The following is a 26355-nucleotide window of genomic DNA, read 5'->3' on the forward strand; positions in this document are numbered from 1 at the left end:
TGCTTGCTGAATAAAGGAAAGAATAGAATCTTGATATTTTCTAATAGTTACTGAAACAGAACATTTTAATATTCTCGCAGCCAACACTGAACTAAACTGATATTTTATTGAGTTTGCTTCCTTGGCGTCAATATGAATTCTTAGTGCTACATATTGAAAATCATTATCTCCAAACTGAGATAATTTCCCTTTATAAATAATATACTGCATATTTTAATCAAAACCAACATAAAAATCAGCAAAAGAACATATTAGATCAAATTAAGTTAGATACAAGTCCTGACCTCTAAAAGTTATTAATACAGAAGAGAAAGCATAAGATAAATAAACATAGATGCCTTTCAAATATGTTTTATATATATGTCTGCATGTTTACATATCTATGTACATAGATACAGTATATATAATGGAAATGTAAAGAAGTTAAATGTACAACACAGGCTGCAGTGTTTACCTAACAAGTATATTTTCCTTGCAAATATTCTTTACCGCATTTATGACTTTTATAAATTTTTTATCATAGGAATGGCATTTAATCAAGTCCTAATTAATTTTTAGTAAACTAGGAAACCATGCTAAGATGCTCATTATAATGTAAATGTATGTTGCTCTAAATTTTAAGTCACATGATAATGTCTTTATAAATATATACTTTGTAATCATACCTTTTTATTTTATAAGTCACTGTCAGCAAACTGAAATGGACTGGAAAGGGTGAATTTAACTCAGATGACCATTATATCTACTACTGTGGGCAGGAATCCCTCAGAAGAACTGGAGTAGCCATCATGGTCAACAAAAGAGTCCGAAATGCAGTACTTGGATGCATCTCAAAAACGACAGAATGATCTCTGTTCATTTCCAAGGCAAGCCATTCAATATCACAGTAATCCAACTCTATGCCCCAACCAGTAACACTTAAGAAGCTGAAGTTGAATGGTTCTGTGAAGACCTACAAGACCTTTTAGAACTTACACCCAAAAAAGATGTCCTTTTCATTATAGGAGACTGGAATGCAAAAGTAGGAAGTCAAGAAACACCTGGAGTAACAGGCAAATTTGGCCTTGGAATATGGAATGAAGCAGGGCAAAGACTAATAGAGTTTTGCCAAGAAAATGCACTGGTCATAACAAACACCCTTTTCCAACAACACAAGAGAAGACTATACATGGACATCACCAGATGGTCAACACTGAAATCAGATTGATTATATTCTTTGCAGCCAAAGATAGAGAAGCTCTATACAGTCAGCAAAAACAAGACCAGGAGCTGACTGTGGCTCAGATCATGAACTCCTTATTGCCAAATTCAAACTTAAATTGAAGAAAGTAGGGAAAACCACTAGACCATTCAGGTATGACCTAAATCAAATCCCTTATGATTATACAGTGGAAGTGAGAAATAGATTTAAGGGCCTAGATCTGATAGATAGAGTGTCTGATGAACTATGGAATGAGGTTCGTGACATTGTACAGGAGACAGGGAACAAGACCATCTCCATGGAAAAGAAATTCAAAAAAGCAAAATGGCTGTCTGGAGAGCCTTACAAATAGCTGTGAAAAGAAGAGAAGTGAAAAGCAAAGGAGAAAAGGAAAGATATAAACATCTGAATGCAGAGTTCCAAAGAATAGCAAGGAGAGATAAGAAAGCCTTCTTCAGCGATCAATGCAAAGAAATACAGGAAAACAACAGAATGGGAAAGACTAGGGATCTCTTCAAGAAAATCAAGGATACCAAAGGAACATTTCATGCAAAGATGGGCTCGATAAAGGACAGAAATGGTATAGACCTAACAGAAGCAGAAGATATTAAGAAGAGATGGCAAGAATACATGGAAGAACTGTACAAAGAAGATCTTCATGACCCAGATAATCACGATGGTGTGATCACTGACCTACAGCCAGACATCCTGCAATGTGAAGTCAAGTGGGCCTTAGAAAGCATCACTACGAACAAAGCTAGTGGAGGTGATAGAATTCCAGTGGAGCTATTTCAAATCCTGAAAGATGATGCTGTGAAAGTGCTGCACTCAATATGCCAGCAAATTTGGAAAACTCAGCAGTGGCCACAGGACTGGAAAAGGCCAGTTTTCATTCCAATCCCAAAGAAAGGCAATGCCAAAGAATGCTCAAATTACTGCACAATTGCACTCATCTCACATGCTAGTAAAGTAATGCTCAAAATTCTCCAAGCCAGGCTTCAGCAATACGTGAACCGTGAACTTCCTGATGTTCAAGCTGGTTTTAGAAAAGGCAGAGGAACCAGAGATCAAATTGCCAACATCTGCTCGATCATGGAAAAAACAAGAGAGTTCCAGAAATTTCTGCTTTATTGACTATGCCAAAGCCTTTGACTGTGTGGATCACAATAAACTGTGGAAAATTCTGAAAGAGATGGGAATACTAGACCACCTGATCTGCCTCTTGAGAAATTTGTATGCAGGTCAGGAAGCAACAGCTAGAACTGGACATGGAACAACAGACTGGTTCCAAATAGGAAAAGGAGTACGTCAAAGCTGTATATTGTCACCCTGCTTATTTAACTTCTATGCAGAGTACGTCATGAGAAACGCTGGACTGGAAGAAGCACAAGCTGGAATCAAGATTGCCGGGAAAAATATCAATAACCTCAGATATGCAGATGACACCACCCTTATGGCAGAAAGTGAAGAGGAACTCAAAAGCCTCTTGATGAAAGTGAAAGTGGAGAGTGAAAATGTTGGCTTAAAGCTCAACATTCAGAAAACGAAGATCATGGCATCCGGTCCCATCACTTTGTAGGAAATAGATGAGGAAACAGTGGAAATAGTGTCAGACTTTATTTTTGGGGGCTCCAAAATCACTGCAGATGGTGACTGTAGCCATGAAATTAAAAGACGCTTACTCCTTGGAAGGAAAGTTATGACCAACCTAGATAGCATATTCAAAAGCAGAGACATAACTTTGCCAACAAAGGTTCGTCTAGTCAAGGCTATGGTTTTTCCAGTGGTCAGGTATGGATGTGAGAGTTGGACTGTGAAGAAAGCTGAGTGCTGAAGAATTGATGCTTTTGAACTGTGGTGTTGGAGAAGACTCTTGAGAGTCCCTTGGACTGCAAGGAGATGCAACCAGTCCATTCTCAAGATCAGCTCTGGGATTTCTTTGGAAGGAATGATGCTAAAGCTGAAACTCCAGTACTTTGGTCACCTCATGTGAAGAGTTGACTCATTGGAAAAGACTCTGATGCTGGGAGAGATTGGGGGAAAGAGGAGGAGGGGACGACAGAGGATGAGATGGCTGGATGGCATCGCTGACTCAATGGATGTGAGTCTCAGTGAACTCCGGGAGCTGGTGATGGACAGGGAGGCCTGCCGTGCTGCGATTCATGGGGTAGCAAAAAGTCGGACACGACTGAGCGACTGATCTGATCTGATCTGAACAATCTAGTGATTTTACAAATGAGATAGAATGTAATAAATTAATTCCAGGCAGAAAAAAAGAGATGAATATTGTTGAAAATATTGTTTGTCCATTTACTGAGTGTCAGCTGACATAGTTTTCTGACTTAATATATGTTCATTAGAGCTAAAGCAACACGTTATCAATAACAAGCAAGTCAGATGAGAGTCTATAACTAACTTCTTACAGACAACATAAAGTCTGTTTCTAAAGTAGTGACACAGTTCATCCTCTCTGTTGTACTGAATGTATATTTTAGCCAGGAATGTATTATTTCAAAGATGCTTGGATGATAACTTCAAACAGAAGATGTCAGAAAACATCTTAGAAGCTTTTTCCTTAGGCTAAAAGATAAGGAAGATTCCACAACGTACCCATCTTTTCAGTAAACTATTTTAGAATGGCTGTGGTCTAAGGATTGTTTCATCCTGAGTGACTCCAATTAGGAACACTACAAATCACAAAAACACACGCTTGGAACATTCTAACAGTCTTCGTAAACACACTTCTAGAGAAGGAAATGCAGTTTTGTCATTGCTGGCCCTGATGCACTTTGAACCAAGCCTTTTCTACAGCACCGCTACCTCTAGGAAAGCAGTTTACCTTCCTACTACTAGTTATTTGACAAATGTCAATAATTTCCACACCAACGTGCTTAGTGTACATGTTCTGGATTAATATCAATTTTATCAATTAATTATCAATTAAAAATTAATATCAATTTTTTCTAAGTCACATTTTGTATATCTGTGAAATAAAAGTAAGGCCTATGTTGTAGAATCACATGTAATGAGAAACAATGTATGTAAAACAGAACTGATTGCAGCGCCTGACCTGGGGTAATGACTCATTAAATGAGAGCTTCTGTCATGGTGATAATGATGATGGTCTCCATTTTTTATCCCTCGGAATGAATCTGATCAAATAAGGAAAGCTGCATGTGTCTGACCCTTCTCCTCTTTCTATCTCAGTTGACTTAATAGGCTCATTATTGATGATCTTCCTAGGAAGTAAAGGGAAAAATCACCAGAAATCTGAATGAACCTCAGCTGCTGGTCAAACAGAACCAGAATAGCCCGTGGGTGCTGGAACAATTCAATTAGGATTTTTAATATACTCTCTGCTTCTCTTCTCCCAGCCCTACCGGATTCTAAGTATCTATCTGCACTAGATGGATGCCTTCAGGTACAATGATATGGATAAACACTTCCAGGGAGGCGGACTCCTTTATAGCTTTTCCAGAAGAACACTGTCTATTGTGTGTTCTGTTTCATTTTTATAATATAATTAAACAGACACATGGAGAAGTTTGAGCCATGTAGCTAGGTAACATTCAAACAATGCATTTTTATTAGCTCACAGAATGAAATTTAGCAAGGATTCTAAAAATCTGGTAGAATTTATGCTCAAGTAGTAAATAGTATAAGGAAAGAGAAGAAAGAAAGGTTTTATAGCATTTCAAGTAAAAATAAAAGACCTGTTATTTTACCACAAGATCGATACAAGTCATTGCATTAAGGCCCTCTTCAGAGATACACAGTATTAGTGTCACTGCAGGTCATGATCTCAATGTACTTTCTTCCAGTCAGATCAGCTTTAGAGGATTTGAGATCAAGGCAATGAGAGGGTCCAGAAATCACATAACATGACAAAGTTTGAATGACTTAAGAAAGTTCACCCCAGCAGAGAAAAGCCTATGGAGGAACTGATATCACTCTTCAGTGATATCAAGCATAGCCCTGGAAAGAATGTGAAAAAGAAACATATTCTGGGGACTTCCCTGATGGTACAGTGGATAAGAATGTGACTGCCAATGCAGGAGACACAGGTTCGTAACCCTGGTCCAGAAAGATTCCAAGCACTGCAGAGCAACTAAGCCTCTACGCCGTAACTACTGAGCCCGCCCCTAGAGCCTGTGTCCACAAGAGGAGCCACTGACTGCAGCCAGAACCTCGTGCACCACAACCAGAGAGGAGCCCCCACTCCTGCAACTAGGGAAAACCACATGCAGCAAGGAAGACCAAGGGCAACCAAAAATATATAAATTATAAGGGGAAAAAAAAGAAAACATACTCTGTTCAATCTCTAAAACCTAATTTGACTAAATGGATGATACAGAAAGGTGTCCCATGTCAGCTCAGTTTTTAAAACTTGATAAAACATGAGCTGTGCTGCAAAGAATCGGGTGGTCTTAAACTTCCAAATACACAGAATATTCCAAAAATTTCATAGAAGTCCATATAAATAGAATATATTAAGAAGAGGGGCTTTCGACTGGTAGAAGTTAGAGCCAGATGACCTACAAGGAAGTTTTTAGCTTCAAGATTCTATAAGAACATAAATAAGTACTGTTCGACAACTCTCACTTAACTCGAACCAAGGGAGTAAAAGCACTAAGAAAATCAAGAAGTAATATTTAAATGAATTGCCCTCTTATCAAAGAAATGGGTCCTTCAAAATACAACTAGAACATTTAAAGACATTTAATATATTTCAGCATACTTATCTCTTAAGCAACATACTTAGAGAGCAAATATTATAACATTCTCAATGGTGATACTGAATTATTTATCAATTTGTGTTTAGCATTGTGATACAGAATTAAGTGGCTTTCCAGTTGGCGCTAGCAGTAAAGAACCCGCCTGCCAATGCAGGAGACTGAACAGACTCAGGTTCAATCTCTGGGTTGGGAAGATCTCCTGGAGGAGGGCACAACAATCCACTCTTGTAATCTTGCCTGGAGAATCCCATGGAAAGAGCACACTGGCAGGCTGTGGTTCATAGGGTTGCACAGAGTCTGATATGACTGAAGCGACTTAGCAAGCACACACTGAATTATTTATCAATTTATGTTTTGCATTATTTAAAACTACAAGGGACATAGGCAATCTTATGTCCATTTGGATTTAAGATTGCAAATACCAACTATGTTTTACCAACAAAAACATTAAGAGAAAAACAACAGCTATAGAAATCAACTCAAAAGTTATGTTAATATAGCCTAGCCATTCTTTCCTATCGACTAGGACAGGCCTCAAAGGAGGAAAGGAGACCATGATAGAATAACTGTGTTCAAATATCCTTGCAATTTCATATACTCCATAGTCTCTAACTTGACTACAAGAATTGAGGGTTGACTCTTGTTCTTTCCAACCCAGGCAAACAATCGCTCATTTCAGAGGATTAAAAAGTTCTTCACACATCTTATACCAGGCAAACACAAATGTATCTTTAAACTGTATCCAGGCTCTGTAGAGTCAGCCAGTGAGAAGAGCCAGGATTTAAAATTCCAGCTCTGCACAGAAATTAGTCTCTCATACTTATCTTTTCTTCATAGTGCCAAGTATATTCTCTGGCACCTAGGGATACTTAATAAATTGAGTTAACTGACATCTATATTCTAATGCTTACTTGCTATGTTTTGTATATGACCATGGATTTGTTTTTCTGGGCACCATATTTGTTTCTGTTACACAATAATGTTCCAGCATATTCAACTGTATGCAAAACTTGATGTACACCAGTTTCAATTGATTATTAATAAATACCAATGCTAAGGTGATGGTGAGAGATAGTTACAGAGAATAACATTACAGAGAGATAAAGTCATATGTTATGTATCACAGATTATTTGGGATGCTCAAGTGTTACAACCATAAAACAAGATTCAAATGCCATCTAATTCAATCTCTATTCCATTCTCCTGCTAGAATTGCTTCTCCAATTTTGCAAATATGAATAGAATTTTATGCATTCATAAAGACATTTTTTATTCATTTCCATTTATTCCAGGGATATTTATCACCTATGAGGGTCAAAACACATGAGAAAAGTAAAAGTACAAATATTAGAACAAATAAAATTTACAAGTGAAGGGACTGTTATTTGTGTTACAATAATTACTTTCAAATTCATTCACAGCAGAATTTATTAAGCTTTAAAATGTGACAAATGATTCCAGATTTTTGTTCAGTCAACATTCAACAGATATTTGAGTGCCAAAGGAATCTATGCGCTGTGCCCAGAATATACTCTGCATTTTTCTGCCACTGAGGCTGCTTATGCCAGGTAAGAAATGCTCCTCAATTCCCCACTATGGCCAATGTCACTAATTGGCCATGGCATACATTACTGGTGATCCTGCATGTGCCTTAAAATTCTTCTCATCAGTCACACAGGAAACATCTAAACTCTAATCAAGTTAGCATAGAAGAAAAAAAATATATATATATATACACACTTCTATAGCTATTAGTATATGTGATGTTGAGTAATGTGCTAGCTAGAAAATACACTATATCTAATGGTTTTCCATTACATTGGAAATATTCTCTTAATGGCCACTTCTTATGCTGTCTATAAAAACCAAGACCATAATATTTCCTGATAGCATAAATCTGGAAATTGTTGTCTGAAGCTCAGAAGACTGGCCCAGGATAGATAAGTATAGCTAGGAGCCAACAGCATAGAGATGAGAAAATAATATAGAAATGTAGACAATTACTTTAGAAGGTTAAGGAAAGTGAATACGGATTTGGAAAACAGTTTTACAAAGGAATAAATCATCATATTAAAAAGTGTCAAAACTCTAGACATTTATTTCAAGTGTAATTTTTTTAATGTATGTTGAACTTTTGCATCTGTGGGATTTTTATTTCTATATGCAGATATCTGTGTGTCAGAGAATATGTAGCTGAGACAGAAGAAGCTAGAAAGTATTGTGAGTGATACAAGTACTTAAAGTGAGTTGGAAACTTAACTCTACAGTAAAAAGGAATAAAAATCTTTATTCAGCATCTACAATTCGCAAAGCAATGTTCCAGGCATTGTTATAAAAGCTGCAGGGGAGATTTCAACTAAAGTCTGAGGTTCTTTGAAGAGAGAACTTTTGTCAGCAGGCATAGTGAAGCACCTTAAACACAACAAGGCTACAAGTAGAGCATTATAGGTTCCTGGGTATTTTCTTAATTGGTTCCTAGGGACACCACAAATAAACAGAAATACAATGTGAGGTCAGAAACAAATTATTAAGAATAAATTGCATGTGTAGCTCTTCAATTAAACAGATTCTTCTAAAGCAACTAAAACTAAGGTGAAAATATTATAGACCCGATTAAAATATATTCTGGATTAAAACTTTAAAATCCATTTTTTTAAATATTTCAGATTTCAATAGCAGGTCAGAACTTTGAAGGATGACATGTGTGATATTTGGTTGATATTTATGTCTGGCTCAAATCTTCCATAGAAGCCAAAGATCCTTTTACTGGGATACCTGATTCGGAACATGAATTTCTGTTGAATATATTCTGATATTCTCCTAAAAGAACTTCATATCAAAATTCAGACCTATTTCTCAAATATATTCTATTGTTTTCGGTTCCAGTTTCCTATTTTAACTAAAATAATTTGCTTAATTTTTTTTTAGATACTAGTTACAGCCATTTGAATTAAACATGTTTTTAAAGGAGAGGCCTTATTTTGGTTTCCTCTCTCACACTTAATTAAATAATTACTTATTTTCACTTATCATTCCTGTCAATAAATCTAGACTTTCCCTTGCCCCATTACAGGAATCAAATTATCTCCTTACACACTCACTCATTCATTCATTCATATTCTCCCTCTCTCTCCTTCCCTTTCTCTCTCTTCCCACATCTATTCTGTATAGGAAAAGTGTCATTATGGAGGGTTTATAAGACTGTCTTTCCTATTTACCTGACTTGGAATAAACCTGCACCATCTAACTAATCTCACTTCCAATTAAGATTTTGAAATGTCAAGCCAGTCTCTTAATCCTGACAAAGTGACTTTCAAGTTTCCATGAGTTTACAATTATCAAGACTTTTATCACTGAATCATAAGGTTTGACCAAAAGTTTCCTCTTTTAACTAAGGTTAATAACAAGAAATCCTGTATTCATAGCCAACCAGACAGCACCCTCCAAGGCAGGAAGAAAATTTCAGTTCCTTGTCATAGGAATTCTCAATCAATCTTTCATAAGTATGTTCTCTTTGCATCCACACCTCATGTGAAAAGGTTTATTACATACTTTCCTATATTTACCAGGAAAGAACATAAAGTTATTTTGGACAGGCCAGCAGCCATGAAAAGCCAATTAAAAAGCTCAACATCAAATCAGTCATTCTCTGAATTTTTACATAAAACTTTCCTTATGCTCAATTATAATCTAAGAATGCACTAGTAATTTGTTTTCTATCTTTAGGTTCTCCACAGTTGAAATTCCTAACATGTGATTAAAAATTATCCTCTTTGGAAAGTAAATCCTCTGAACCAATTTTCTGCTTATATAGAAGAAAAAGAAAAGAATAAAAAGGAGAAAAAAGTACCTAAAGAAAATTCTGGTCTCATGAGATTTAGAATGACTTAATACTGGGTGCTGTCTTGGCTTCTCATAAGCTCTTCCCTTCTTCAGAGACCCAGATCTAAGACTCCATGTTCCTTATGTTCATTATCAACTGGTCAGTTAACTTGTGTCCACACTGAGGAAAGATCAGGCCAGCCACTCCTGAGAGTTTAGGAAATCAGTAACTTTAAAAGCTCACAATCTCAAACTCCCAAAAGGATGCAGTTGTGTCTTCATTCCAGCTACTCTACAGAATGCTAGGACTAATGGCCATTAGCCACAACATCTTGTCCTTTGGTACAAGATAGGATGGGGCTTTTACAAAAAAGAATCCATTCATCACCCACATTGAAGGTTACTGAATTTCTATCCATGTATTTTATATATATATATATATATATATATACATACACACACACACACACACACACACACACACACACACACATATATATATATAGGCTTCCTAGGTGGTGCTAGTGATAAAGAACCCAACTGCCAATGCAGGAGATGTAAGAGTCACGGGTTTGATCCCTGGGTCAGGAAGATTCCCTGGAGGAGGGCATGACAACGTACTCCTGGAGAATCCCATGGACAGAGGAGCCTGGTGGGCTACAGTCCAATGGGTCACAAAGAGTCAGACACAAGTGAAGCGACTTAGCATGCATGCATATATATACATACATAACTACTACTTTTGCTAGTTTTAGCTCAGTTCAGTTGCTCAGTCATGTCTGATTCTTTGCAACCCCAGGGACTAGAGTACGCCAGGCTTCCCTACCCATCACCAACTCCTGGAGTTTACCCAAACTCATATCCATTGAGTCGGTGATGCCATTCAACCATCTCATCCTCTGCTGTCCCCTTCTCCTCCTTCCTTCAGTTTTTCCCAGCACCAGGGTCTTTTCAAATGAGTCAGTTCTTCACATCAGGTGGCCAAAGTATTGGAGTTTCAGCTTCAGCATAAGTCCTTCCAATGAATATTCAGGACTGATTTTCTTTCTGGTTAGATCACCTTGCAGTTCAAGGGACTCTCAAGAGTCTTCTCCAACACCACAGTTCAAAAGCAACAATTCTTTGGCACTCAGCTTTCTTTGTAGTCCAACTCTCACGTCCATACATGACTACTGGAAAAACCAAAGCTTTAACTAGATGGACCTTTGTTGGCAAAGTAATGCCTCTGCTTTTTAATATGCTGTCGAGGTTGGCCATAACTTTCCTTCCAAGGAGCAAGTGTCATTTAATTACATGGCTGCAGTTACCATCTGCAGTGATTTTGGAGCCCCCCAAAATAAAGTTTATCACTGTTTCCATTGTTTCCCTATCTATTTGCCATGAAATGATGGGACCAAATGCCATGATCTTAGTTTTCTAAAAGTTGAGTTGTGCTAGTTTAGCTAATATTGAAAACTATCACTTTTGCTTCTTCATCTAGATCACTATTTTTCGGTTTTGTTTTGATTTTTTCACCTCCAAATCTAGTTTTTATTGTCCTCTTACAAGTTACTCTTAATGCAAATTCCATAGCCCAAATCCCAACCGGAAGGAATGACAAAGGACAAAAGATGAAAGTAAGAATTCACATGAGATTATAAAGAAAGCTGAGCACCGAAGAATTGTTGATTTTGAAATGTGGTGTTGGGGAAGACTCTTGAGAGTCCCTTGGACTGCAAGGAGATCCAACCAGTCCATCCTAAAGGAGATCAGTCCTGGGTGTTCATTGGAAGCACTGATGTTGAGGCTGAAACTCCAATACTTTGGCCACCTGATGTGAACAGCTGAGTCATTTGAAAAGACTGATGCTGGGAAAGATTGAAGGCAGGAGGAGAAGGGGACGACAGAGGATGAGATGGTTGGATGGCATCACCGACTCAATGGGCATGAGTTTGGGTAAACTCCAGGAGTTGGTGATGGACAGGCCTGGCATGCTGTGATTCATGGGGTCGCAAAGAGTTGGACACGAGTGAGTTGAACTGAATATGATGAACTTTGCATACTTACAAATATATGCCACCTATTTGTCACCAAGGAAATGCAATAAAGTTCTTCAGGCCAATGAAAAGCTATTTTTCTCTTAAGAAAAAGAGTATGCATACAATGCATAAAGGATATTAAGTACTTGATGCCTGACAGGCCAGTACAATGAACAAACAAGGACCAAAGTGTCATTTTTCAGTGTTCCCTTATTTACAGAGAATTTACAAAATTATTTAAAAATTAAATCCACTTGCCTATTAGAAATACACTTGAATTCATCCATGGATCCATTGTTTTAAACAGTGTGTTTTTACCTCCTTTCAAAAATCAGCTCAAGGTCAGTAATATTGGTGGATGAAACTATGGGAGGTATCCTCAACATACATTCTTCCAGATCACTGGTTGTTAATATTTCATGACAGAAGTGAAAATGCAGTTGTCACAGTTTCCACCTCCAGACATTATTTGTTTTAGGTGACTGCTAAGGAGCTACATTTTTCTAAATGTCCTATGCATGCATGTGTGCTAAGTTGCTTCAGTCATGTCCAATTCTTTGCGACCCTATGGACTGTAGCCCACCAGACTCCTCTTGTCTATGGGGATTATCTAGACAAGAAGACTGAAGTAGGGTGTCATTTTCTTCTCCAGAGGATCTTCCTGAGTGTCCCAGGTGGTCCTAATTCTTACGGTCTTCCATCACTCAGAATTTTATAAATTTTACAAATGAATCTTATAATTATCTAGAAGCAATATACTTTATTATATAGTTTATATTTCCTCTGAAAATACTTTCATATTCTTAAGATACTATTATATACTTTTCTTATAAAGATGTGTATAATATATGGTCAGTTCAAACATAGTTCTAAATACTTTGTTAAGTCATTGGTGCAGATACTGTTCATTATGTTGTTAAATAACCTGCTTATAAAGATCACATGATAAATTTTTCTTGGGCTCTACTCTTCTAAAACAACTGATCATGAAGTTAGATACTTTCCTTTCTTGGCTAAACAGAGCTGTAAAATGTGCTACACTTCCCCTCCTTTCTTTGGCTGCCAGGAAGTCCAGAGCTGAATTTATGCTTGGTAAAGCTTTATATAACAGGACTTTTTGTTCTCCATCATTTCCCCTTCATCTTTAATACTTGGCACTTGTTTTATTTAATCTTTTTGGTCCATTTGAGAGTAAACTGTTTCAAATCCTCTTTAAAAGTTGGCAGAGTATTAAATAATAAAGGTGAGCTCAATTAAGTACATAATATCAAAACAAGTTTACCAGAGACACAGGATTTTTATTATTTGGTAATCAAATGTATTAACTGTTGAGTTTTCAATGACAAAAAGTTTCATATGGTAAATCTAAATTCCAGCTTCTAAATAGGAAATGTCTCCTGATTGAATGTGTGTCTTCAATTAATAACTCCTCCTCATCTTCAGTAGTCATTTCTTGCCTAATTGTTTATTGGATAACTGACTAGAGACTTATTCTTTTATTTCATTAAGAGTTTTTTTTTTTCCCTTTGCTTTTCTTCCTGCCTGTCCTTCTCTCTCTCTGAAGCTATACATACTCAATATACACAAACTCTAATGAATTTGGATGATAAATATACACCAATGAAACCATTACTATCATCAAAGCCATAGACATACCATACCTTCCCAAACTTTCCTTCTGCTCCTTTACTATTTCTTCTTTTGCAAAAAATATATATATGTAATATTACATTTAATATCATATGTTTAATAATAATATTATAATAATTCCTCATATAGCATCTATGTAGAAGGTAATGTTTTAGAACTTTACATATCTACATTGAATTTTTATAAAAGTCCTACCAGGTAGATATTACTAACCTATTTTTGTAGATGGGAAATCTCAGGTAGAGTTTAACATAACTTGATCAACATTGCTAAGCTTGTGTTTAAATCCATGTTGGCTTGACTCTATTGTCCTATATACTAAAGACCATTTTTGAGTGAATTATCAAATGATTATTTTAAGAGAAGGGATTTAATTTTAAATAAAATTTGTAAAGTTTTTATATAGAAACATATGAAAACACGTGTACCCCAATGTTCATCACAGCACTGTTTATAATAGCCAGGATATGGAAGCAATCTATATGTCCATCAGCAGATGAATGGATAAGAAAGTGGTGGTACATATACACAATGGAGTATTACTCAGCCATTAAAAAGAATACATTTGAATCAGTTCTAATGAGGTGGATGAAACTGGAGCCTATTATACAGAGTGAAGTAAGCCAGAAAGAAAAACACCAGTACAGTATACTAACTCATATATATGGAACTTAGAAAAATGGTAACAATAACCCTGTATATGAGACAGCAAAAGAGACACTGATGTATAGAACAGTCTTTTGGATTCTGTGGGGGAGGGAGAGAGTGGGATGATTTGGGAGAATGGCATTGAAATATGTATAATATCATATATGAAACAAGTTGCCAGTCCAGGTTCGATGCACGATACTGGATGCTTGGGGCTGGTGCACTGGGACGACCCAGAGGGATGGTATGGGAAGGGAGGAGGGAGGAGGGTTCAGGATGGGGAACACATGTATACCTGTGGCAGATTCATTTTGATATATGGCAAAACCAATACAATATTGTAAAGTTAAATAAAATAAAATTATAAAAAAAAAGATCCTAAATATCATTAGAAAGCCCTCTTCTAAGAGAAATTCTATATGCTAATGAAAAAAAATTTTTAATACAAAATGCTACACCATGAAATATAAAATGGTTCTTTCTATATCCCACATGTCCAGACTTCTTAAAAGTTTTATTATCAATAGTTCATTTTATGTCCTTCCAGAAAAATAAAAGGAGAAGGTATGTGTACATCAACATATGCAAATGTGTATAATACATACATATCTGTACATTTTGTATTGACATATATGTTTGTGTTGGAGAAGGCGATGGCAGCCCACTCCAGTACTCTTGCTTGGAAAATCCCATGGACAGAGGAGCCTCTTAGGTTGCAATCCATGGGGTCGCTAAGAGTCGGACACGACTGAGCGACTTCACTTTCACTTTTCACTTTCATGCATTGGAGAAGGAAATGGCAACCCACTCCAGTGTTCTTGCCTGGAGAATCCCAGGGACAGGGGAGCCTGGTGGGCTGCCATCTATGGGGTCGCACAGAGTCGGACACGACTGAAGTGACTTAGCATAGCATAGCATATGTTTGTGTTTCTGAAACGTATATGAGCATTTTGCATTCAGACATATTTTTAGTAATATTTAAAACAATGGATATAGATCCTGAAACTGGGCACTGAATAATGTGGGAAATAACAAGGAGACAGAATTAAAAAAAGAATAGTCTATAAAGTGATTTATTAATTTATGCAAAGTTTGGCTTAAAATGCTTCAGTATATAGTGCCAAAATTTGCTACCTGATTTAAAAAATCACCTCCTTTCAACTGTTTTGAAATAAAATAATCTTACTTTTCATTTAGGTGATTTTGAAGGTATTTGGACTCTTTACACAAAAATAATAAAATTCTTTGAGAAATCAATAGGCACTTTACTCTAGGACTATGTCAATCCTTAATAAAGTACCCTATTTTCATAAATAAAAGTTTATAGTAATTTTCTAAATTACATTCTTTTATTATTAGCATATTTACAGTGATATCTTCTGGTATTTCTGGTATTTGATATCAAATTCATGTAATTTTTAAAGCCTAAAGCATAATTGCTATATTAAAAAAAAATTCAACATGTATACACTGTAAATTCATTAAGCTTTTCAAAACAATTGTCTTTCATTTAAAACATGTAAGAAGTTGCAAAGTTATCTATGAAGGGTTGGAAATAATATTCACTTAATTTCCATAATTAAGAATTTCCTGAAATGGAAGTAATTTCCTCTTGACATTTATTCTTATATCCTATTTCACAATGATGTATCCCCTTCTGAATGTCTGAGAAGCCTTGAAATTAGCATATTTTCTCTAACTACAGCAAAGTTCTGATAAATTGGATAATGTGAATAGAGAGGATTTGACTACTTTCTTAGCATATGTAACATTTTATAAAATACTATGAAACATCAGAAGAATCAATTGAATATCAACTTCAATCCTCATTTTTAATTTCACAAGGATGAGTGAACCAAAGCCTAGTCAGGTATTTTCAGGTTTCATTTTTTCATATTATTGACTTGGATATGGTTGGTCTTGAGTTCAAACATATAGAAATTAATATTTTACATTATGAAAATATGAATGTAATGTGTAGACCTTCTTAGGCTGAAAAAATAAGAATTCAACCACAAGTCATGGAGTTGAATAAAATGCAAGTTATAATTGCTACAATGATAATCATTGCTTATCTTAAAAAGATCAAGGTAAAAGCAGAAGTATCAATTGAAAAAAATCCTTAATGTCTTCATTTTAGCCAGTATCTTCCTCTCCTCACTTGGTCCCACTGCCTCATAGAAATTGTCTTTTTGGAAATTTTACTTATTTACATTTTTTGTTTACTCTTTGCTAGTGGAAGTACCAATCAATGCAGCAACTTTGGAAAATCTGGATTTATCCCTCAAAGTTGTACATTCATACCTGTAACCTACCAATTTCACTCCAAGTTATATACACAGGAGAGATAACTGTACATGTCAACAATTTGCAAATGAGCACCCTTCTGAAAAACTCAGAATCAAACTGAATGTCATTAACAGAGTGGTTGAATAAATTGTAGTATATTCACACAATGGAATAAAATATTTTATAGCAGCCAAAAATGAATTATAATGCATGGCAACAACATGGATGAACCTAAATAACAAAATATTGCATGAAAGAACCAAAAAGACTGCACATAGCAAGATATTCTTTTATAAAGTCAATAAAACCTCCACTAAACATACAGCTTTCAGAATGATAATTTCAAATAATGAATACCTATAGCACAGAAGGACAATGGGACAAAATGGAGAGAAGAGGTGCTTATGATTAGATTCAGGTAAATACCAATGAAATAGCTTTTGTTTGGTGGTATGTTCACCTGTGCATATTACACGAATAAAAGTTATTAAATAAAATAATAAGGAGGACCATGATGGATGAATGACAGAAGTATGTCATGCAAAAGGGTAATAACTAGTTAAATTCTGTGCACCTAAAGCAGAATAAAAGCATTGCATCTTGGACTAGTTCTTTAAGCTATTTGTATCAAACATTTAGCTTTCTTCAACTGAATGTTTCTTCTATTGACATGTAAGCTCCTTGGTTATAATTTATCAACTTAGCTTCATCTTGAAGATTTTCTGTAAAGTGTTACAAGTATCTGCTTACTAACTAAATTTCTAGAATATTAATTGTCAAAAATTTGATGAAATTAAAGGAGTTGTTGTCCCCTTAATAATTCTAGGGAAAAAAAAACACAATTTTTATTATGATTTTCAGAATAGAAATGTACTATTTAAATAAGCTTGAGAACATCACCTCGAAATATGATATATAATGCTGAACTGAAAAACATTTTAAAGTATTATTTAATTTGAATCTTAATATGTATTTTCATTTAATGAATAAAACATACCTTAATATTTTTGGAGCAAAATGTAAATGAATCTGATATTTCAAATTTTGAATTCCTGCTCTTTAGACCAAAACAAGTCAAGCAAATTATTTAACACTGATTTCATAGCCTGTTTTCAAAATTGTTGATGTTAAAACAACAAAATCATCTCTTTAGATAACTGTCTAAATTCAAAGTTGAAACTTCAATAATGAATTCTTTTTAGTTTCAACAAGATTTAACAGATTAGCAAATTGGTAATTTAGCAAATTACCAAGATAAGAATGAACAAATGAGACTTATTACATGAATTTGTTTATCTGTGTTACCAGTTCATAGTCCCTTCATTCATATATAGATACAAATATATATTTCATATATATTATTACATAAATAATTTATAATCTAATGGAGGACTATGAAATATACATATATACATACATATATATAATATGAAGTCACTGAAAGTAACAAGTTTTATTTATATTACAATGAAATGCCATAATTATCTAAGGTCTTTTTAAGTCTGCATATATACTACCTGATTTTGTTTGCAATATTCCATTTAAAGAGAAAGAAATATGGAGGAAAGAAGACTTCCAGTGTATTGCGCTCTAAAGAGCATTAGACCTCAATATTCCCCAGAAATCTAGCTTATGTTCTTCCACTAACTAGTTCTATTTTTCCTATTTTCTTCAAGGAAATTAGGAATTATCTACAAGATGATTTCTAAAGAGCCCTGTACCTCAAAATTCCATGATTTTAGTACCTTTTTACTAAAGCAGAAAATCAGACATTAGGGAGAATCCATAAGCACATTCTTTTCTGACCCAACAAAATGTCTAATGGAATGACTAGGTCCATCTAATTTAAGAATACAAATACATATGCTTATTTTTCATTTCCAAAGCACCACATTTGGTAAGAACTGGAAACATTTTCATAAGTCCCAAAGTGTTATCCAAAATATGCATAAGGATTTTTCTCCAAAATGCATTAATATTGATACAGCTTTAGAAAGCTTAATTTCTGTAGCACAGTGAAAGGAAACCAGTTCTCCATTAAAAATATACCAAAGATAGTAATAATGAGAGTGTGATTGTCTTTCACCACAGGCAAAGAAAAGTAAATACCAGGACTTTTTCCTTTGTGATACCCCCATGAGTCCTAGTTTGTTCCACCAGGAATCAAATCTCTTGGATAGAACTTCTGGGTAGGATGCAGAACTATTTGGAGGGCAGATGTTTTAATGAAAAGAACATGTCCAAGTGAGATGACACACTGAATTCCCTTAGATACAGGAAGTATTTTCACAAGTTGCTTATTGGGGAGATAGACAAATAGATGGAAAGATAGATAGATAGATACCTTTATGCTGTTAATCCAATTCTTGTTCTTCCAAACCCAAGTTCTCTCCAATTATCCATTCATAATTATGTTTTACTCTGTAACACAGTGTTTCTCAACAAAGCAATGCCTCTGTTAATTCTCATTATACATTTGCTACAAGCTGGTTCCAATTTAACTTGGGTTAAAAATACATATCCTCTGGCAATTTTCACAGATTTCAAGACACGTAAACCATTTTTACTTTCAAACTCACAAAAATAACAAAACACCTGAAGATGATATATGTATTTCAGGTTGGTACCTATACAAAACTGAAAAAAAATGAAAAATCTTTAAATAGAATCCAAAGTGTAGGTGATATTCTTAAACACTAACATTAGCATTGACAACTCTAAGTCTGCAAATCTATATTCAAAATAAAGAATTATCCTCAGTCATTTCCCAGATTGTTCCATTTCTATTGAGAACCAGTTTTGTCTTTTCAGCTAAAATGTAGAATTTCAGTTTTTCATTTGAACTAGATTTATTTTTGTCAGCTAGGAAGAATTTAATCATGCACTCATAAAGTACTCCATTTTTCTGGAAAATCTCATGAATAATTGGATATAAATTTTAAGTTAAGGTAAGTATAATGAATCTAGCAAAGAATGAGAAATTATACATGGGAAATAAATTAATGTTAAAATGAGTATTTTAAGATTTTAAATGTTTCAGGGCTTGGGCTTATTTTAATACAGAAACCATATCCCATTCCTACCCTGCTCACAACTCTCTAACGTCTCCTCATGCGTGGGTTATAAGTCGTTTCAGTCGTGTCCAACTCATCGCGACCCTATGGACTGTAGCCCACAGGATCCTCTGTCCATGGGGATTCTCCAGGCAAGAGTACTGGAGTGGGTTGCCATGTCCTTCTCTAGGAGATCTTTCTAACTGAGAGATAGAACTTGCATCACCATGTCTTCTGAATGGGCAGGTGGATTCTTTACCTCTAGCGCCACCTGGGAAGCCCAATATCTCCTGATTATGTCTCAAATGAAATCCAAAAAGTCTTTACTATGGTCCATGATGTCCTACGTCATGTCATCCCAACTACCTTTCAGATAGTATTTGTTCCTAAGATCCTCCCTCGCTTTGCTTCAATTACAGCCTTAGGGAGAACACACCAAGATTCCTCCTGCCTTGCAGTCTTGGTACTTCTTTTCTCTCTTCTAAACTCTTCATCCAGATATTCAGAGGACCCTCTTCATCCTTTCAAAAAGCCATCATCACCCTTGGAAAGGCTTTTACTATACCCTTTCCACAATAGCATACTTCCTATCCTTATTTTCTTTATAGCACCCACCACTGCCTGGAACTATATTATATATTTGTATTCACTTTCTGCTTCTCCTACTAGAATACACAGATCCTAAGGTCTGAAAGTTGGCTATTATGCTTACTGCCGTGGTCACTGACAGGTAGCAAGTGATCAGCAGAAATCTATTAAATGTAATTGAACCCTATGAGTCACATTTTTATCTCCTGAGAGCATAAATAACTGGTAAGACTTTGAGTTTCCAAAAGTACTGTTCCTGGTGTTCTTAAACGTGAAGAAAGTAAGAAAGATGGAAGAATGAGGCCCACGTAAGAACAAAAGGAACAAGACCTTTTACTTTTAGAACAAAACTTTCCCATTCTATTTGACATTATTTCAACTGTCATCCTACTCTTTTCTGTTATGTTTTTCTCATTATTAACTTCTGATAACTCATTCCCTCCTCTCCCCACACTTTTATGATTCGGATCTTCTTTACATAACAGATCTGTCAAACTTTTCAGCACAAAATTGATTGTACCGTACCAGAATAAGTATCTACACGTATATTTACATTCTTTAAACCCACCTTTTAATCACTTAGAATGAGAACTTATTCCTGAATAGAGAATATATTTATCTCATATGTCATTTACAGACAATAGTTCTCTGTTTTTAAACAATTCCATGTTACAAGTGAACCTAAATAAAGGAAAAAAGTCCAATTTGTGTTTACCAAGACAGAGAATACCTTTCTAGTGACTAAGTATCTGTCATCTAGGTATCTTTCTGACCCATGAGCCCCTTGAGTTACTCATCTTTAGAAAGAGACTGAGCCTGAAAGAGAAGACAGTACATCTCTGCACAGATTCACGTACATTATAACATATCTCCATATACTTCCCGGAGCCATCTGCAATTTACCCAGCTTTCACCAGATACCAAACTGATTAAGGAAATAGCCATTGACAGCTTTTAACTCTAACTTTGCAGAGAAGAATGACTTACAGCCCTCCTTAGTTAAAAGAGAAAAATTAAAAGGATGGATTGTAGTACATCCAAAGACAAAGTGTTCAAATAACAAATTTCAAGTTTGTTTTTTTTTTTTTTAACATGGAACAAAGCATAAGATTAGATTAGTGGACTCTTGATAATGCTGCAATGGTATGAGTTATGACTAAGGAGCTCTCCATGGTGTCCACATATCCTCTCACAGAATGATCATCAACAGAGTAAACAGGTAACAAGTCTCCAAAAGGTACAGACCCAAACCTCAAAAGCCTTTCAATGTAGTTAGGTGAGCAAGGTATAAAACCATAAATTATATCCCCCAAAATAGCACTTACTACTGTCAAGTGTAATTGCAATTACAGATGATGTAAGTTTGAGAGGCTGAGAAGACTTCAAGGAGAAGATCAGTGTAAAAGCTGGCTCTCAAAGGAGAAAACTAAAGGACAAAAAATTCCAATGGAATCTACTAACACAAGGAGAAAGGCAGATGTACACAGACATGTAGAGATGGCGTTTCACCCTGAGTTTCTCTTCAATACCAGACCATACCCCACACCATCAAATGTAGCAGCTGAAGTTAGTGGGAAAACAATGCCTACATATATATATATATATATATATATATATATATATATATATATATATACACACACACACACACACATATATATACATATACATATATATATACACACACACTCATGCTCAGAAGACAATATAAGACATATGGAGAGTAGGGGGAAAAAAGAGCAAAATTATTCTTACAGCTCAGAAGAACAATACCTCCTTTTCAGGGAAGTTCTTTTCACCATTCCCCTTCTTTCAGTGAAAGAGAAGTTAAACTGTACAGTGTTTAACAATCCACAGGCAAACTCTTTTTTAGATAACTCAGGCAAAATAACTGATTTACTTTCTTATCCATCAGGCCAGGTACAATTTCACCATTAAGTAGGTTTTCCTCAAATGGTTTAATAGTTCACCAGATGAGAATACATGCTTGTGTTGTGTCAACTGGGCCCCTCATGATGAATTCCAGTACTGTATGAATGAATGCTGGAGAAGGAAATGGCAACCCACTCCAGTGTTCTTGCCTGGAGAATCCCAGGAATGGGGGAGCCTGGTGGGCTGCTGTCTATGGGGTCGCACAGAGTCGGACATGACTGAGTGACTTCACTTTCACTTTTCACTTTCATGCATTGGAGAAGGAAATGGCAACCCACTCCAGTGTTCTTGCCTGGAGAACCCCAGGGACAGCGGAGCCTGGTGGGCTGCCATCTGTGGGGTCGCACAGAGTCGGACACGACTGAAGTGACTTAGCAGTAGTAGTATGAATAAATGCAGAGTTAGCAGTGATACTGAGAGATGTGGAAAACGTGAGTCATAGAGAGTAGCACTAGGAGAGAAATGCATTAAAATAATGCAGGAAAGAATAAATTTATTCCTTTCTTATCTCTGAGCATCAGCAGTAATCCCCAGATAATTATTATTGCACATTCCTAGATAATGTTTGGCAACCCACTCCAGTGTTCTTGCCTGGAGAATCCCAGGGACGGGGGAGCCTGGTGGGCTGCTGTCTGTGGGGTCGCACAGAGTCGGACACGAATGAAGTGACTTAGCAGCAGATAATGTTTTAAGGTCTTGAGAGAATAAAAAGAGTAACAAATGAAATTTCAGAAAGTACCACTAATATTAACTGTGTAATTATGAGCAGGCCAAAAAAAAAATCTTGTATGTGTAAAATGATGAATTTTAAATAGATAACATCTAAATTTCCTTCCACCAATAATTCAGAAACTAGGGAATAAGAAATTTGAACTTCATTAATTCATTTCAAAGATGAGTAAAATTAGGAGGAAAGTTTACACAAAAACAAACTGCATGACATCAGAATTAAATGAAGTGACTAAACAAATAAAATATGTATAAGATCAAGTCTATCTGTACTTTAAAAAGAAATCCTGAAAAGAAAAAAGAATATCATATCAGACCCACTGAAAATTAGAAAATGATCCCTTTTCTAGGATGCTGCACCTAGAATACATATATCATCTCTTCCTGACATATCTTTGTCTAACAACCAAAAAAATGCTCTTAGAAAATAATGCAGAAAGATGGGTAAATACACACTTTTTAAAAATATATACCTCATGTCAAATATTACCTCTAATTCAGATGGTGACTAGAACAAAATGTATACACTTAAGATTTGGTTGCCCATAATGCTAAAAGAGGAATATATATCACATTTTCTACATTTCTTTATAAATTCATTTTCAATTCTCAAGTAACATAATCTATAAAGAACTTTGTAAAAATGTGTTGTAGTATGCCAAAGTAAAAATGGATGTTACTCACAGCACAGCTCTTCACCAAAAGATATAAATTTTGGTACCCTCCCCTGCACCTTGTAAAGACATATTTGATTAACACATTATGAGCTCTCCTGGTGGCTCAGATGGCAAAGAATCTGCCTGCAAGGCAGGAGACCTGGGTTCAAGCCCTGGTTTGGGAAAATCCCCTAGAGAAAGAAATGGCAACCCACTCCAGTATTCTTGCCTGCAGAATCCCATGGACAAAGGAGCCCAGCACAGTCCACGGGGTTGCAAATAGTCAGACGTGACTGAGCAGTAACCTTCACTTAGCAATATTCATGCGTGTGGTTTTTCAGGTGGCGCAGTGGTAAAGAATCTACCTACCAAAGCAGGAGACGTTCATCCCTGGTTCCCGCTGAGAAACGACAATGGTATGTTACAGTCCAGAGGTCATTAAGACAAGAGAGGAGTTCCAGGTTCTTACTTGCCCAAAGCAGTTTAGGGTAGGAACTAGAGATTACATTACAGAAAAAGAGGGAGGCAGGAGAGTTAAGAGGTCATCAGGGCCCCATGTAGGTCAACAAGTATGCTCAGAAAGAGCATGGAATTCCTCCATGGAATGGAGGAAGAGACATATAGGGCCATTAGATTTAAACATTGTTAAAAAAAAAAAAAAAAACAACACACACACACACAACTTTTCTGACATTCTTTCATTCATTTTGAAAACTGTGCTTTTGATATTTTGAACTTAATTAATAGGAAGTAGGTAGGCTTAAAATTATAAAGTATTGATTTTACTGGCAAATTAATTAACTACTTATATAATGAGCATGGATAAAATATAGAATAATCAGATATTTGCTATTTCAGGATTAAAATGATTAGCTGAATACACAATAGTAAACCCCACTCATTTCTTCAGACCAAAAAACCACCTGAATATTGCCTAAAATGACCTGAGAGGGTAACAGATAATTTTGCCAGTCCCAAATTACAAATTCTTGGCTCTTTCTTCTTATGTAGATAATGTTTGCATGAACTAAACTTTTGAAAACCACTGTCTAAGATTCCATTTTCACTTCTATTATCATTAATTGATGAACATTAGCTCCATTAAAAATAATAGCCACGTAAAAGAGCTCATACACTGTAATGGGAAATTCCTGGTCATCTATCAGACACAGATTGATTTTATCTTCAACTACTGCATATTTTCCAAAAAGTTTGAATCTTACACTTCATCACACAAGACTACAGCGTAAAAAATAAATTCAAGTAATGGCTTTGTTGAATATTTTCTACTCTTAAATAAAGCTGTTGAGTCACAATGCAACCAAAGTTAAGACACCAAAAAGGCAGGGTTTTTTTTAAAATCTATTTCTTCAGGAAAGTACAATACATTATAAATCTATTTTGATGAGAAACAGAAGACATTTTTTGAGGAAACTTTGCTATATTATAAAGCATATGCTTTGTTAAATGTTCATATATGTTGTCCAATAAATGGATTGTATCTTCATTGCATCAACATTTCTACATCTTAAAAATTAGAGTGCTATATTTCATCAGGATCATTAATACCTTAATTTCCTGAAAATTAAAATTTTCAACTAGAGTGGAACTTAAATCTAAAAAGTGACCTCCCCTTTTGCTTCCAAGTTCTGAGAAAGTGTGTTTATTTAACTTTTCTTATGTAGTAACATAAAGAACCTGTAAACTGAAACAATTTCATAGATTTTACTCAGGCACATTGATTTAGTTTCTCAAATCATTTCAAAATTAGAGGTTTATGAGCACTTTATTTATATAACAAAAATTGTCATTAATGCTTAACATTTCCTTATCTTTTCCTGAAAACAAAAATAAATTTCAAAATAAAATAAAAATTTGAAAGTCATTTCAGGAAAGAAGCTTTAAAATAATACTAACTTTTCATATCTGGACTGAAACTTTCCAGCCAGATGAAATTAGCACCTCATCAACATTCATTGTAATAATGCCTATATTCAAACAGGTAGAGGGCATTTAGTATTAAAATGATTTACTGATACTTCATGAAAAACACTGCCAGAGACACCTAATTTTTTAAAATATATTTCCTTTTAATACTTCTTTCATTTCCTCTTAACATAGAGTCCTCTTTTTACTCATGTGTACTTCTCATCTGAAGTTCTTCCAGTAATTTACACTATCCAACTGCCCTTAATACAGACTTCAAATGACATAAACACAATAAACCTCTGGGTTAGAACTAAGCACCTACAGTGCTAAGGTATTCTGCATCTTCTTCAAAATGTGTCCCAAAATTACCAACAAGATAAAAGGAAAATATAAACGATTGGATATAGAATTTTCACTGATTCATTTTTACAAATCCACCAGTAGGTCTTCAAAAATATGTGAGACTAAATCAAAACCATAAGTCACTATATTTTACTTTACCATAATTTCTTAACTTAGCCAGAAATTCATCACATCTAAAATATTCCATTAGCTATAGAACAACATGAGAAATTCTGTTCAATACAATATGTCTAATAAAATCAAGTTGACTTTAACCACACTGTCATTTAAAGAAGGCAATTAAATTAGGCTGAAACACAAAATTTAAAAAGCAGCCTTGGGAATAACTTCTTTTCTTACAGCCATTACCAAATCCTTATTGAACTGATTAATTATGCAAGAAAAGCAGCATAGAGCTGAAGAAAAAATGGCACTAACATCACAGCCTGGCTTATCTAAGAACTCATAAAAGTTAAAGGATCTTATCATTTTATTTTACCATACTCTCTAACATATAAATGCTGCTATTGTTCTGCAGTTTAATTAACACGAGTAATAATGTCGTATCTTTCTTCAATCATCTAAAAATCTTAATTCTAGCTTAAATTTTATTTTAAAGAACAATATTAATTCAGAATATGTCCCTTTGGTTGCAAAGCACTATTAATGCCAAATAAAATAATGAAGAAAAGAATTCTAGAAGGAAATCAGGACGCTAAATTCCCTTATACAACCAGACCTTGGTGACCATCAATCTATCAG

General features: G+C 35.2%; 1 protein-coding gene across 1 annotated transcript in view; it reads right to left on the minus strand.

The window, feature by feature from the left end:
* Positions 1-26355, minus strand: part of KCND2 (potassium voltage-gated channel subfamily D member 2) — a 568363-nt gene that overhangs the window by 538926 nt on the left and 3082 nt on the right. The window lies entirely within an intron of this gene.

The sequence above is a fragment of the Bos indicus x Bos taurus genome, chromosome 4 (assembly GCF_003369695.1).
Source record: "Bos indicus x Bos taurus breed Angus x Brahman F1 hybrid chromosome 4, Bos_hybrid_MaternalHap_v2.0, whole genome shotgun sequence".
Lineage (NCBI taxonomy): Eukaryota > Metazoa > Chordata > Mammalia > Artiodactyla > Bovidae > Bos > Bos indicus x Bos taurus.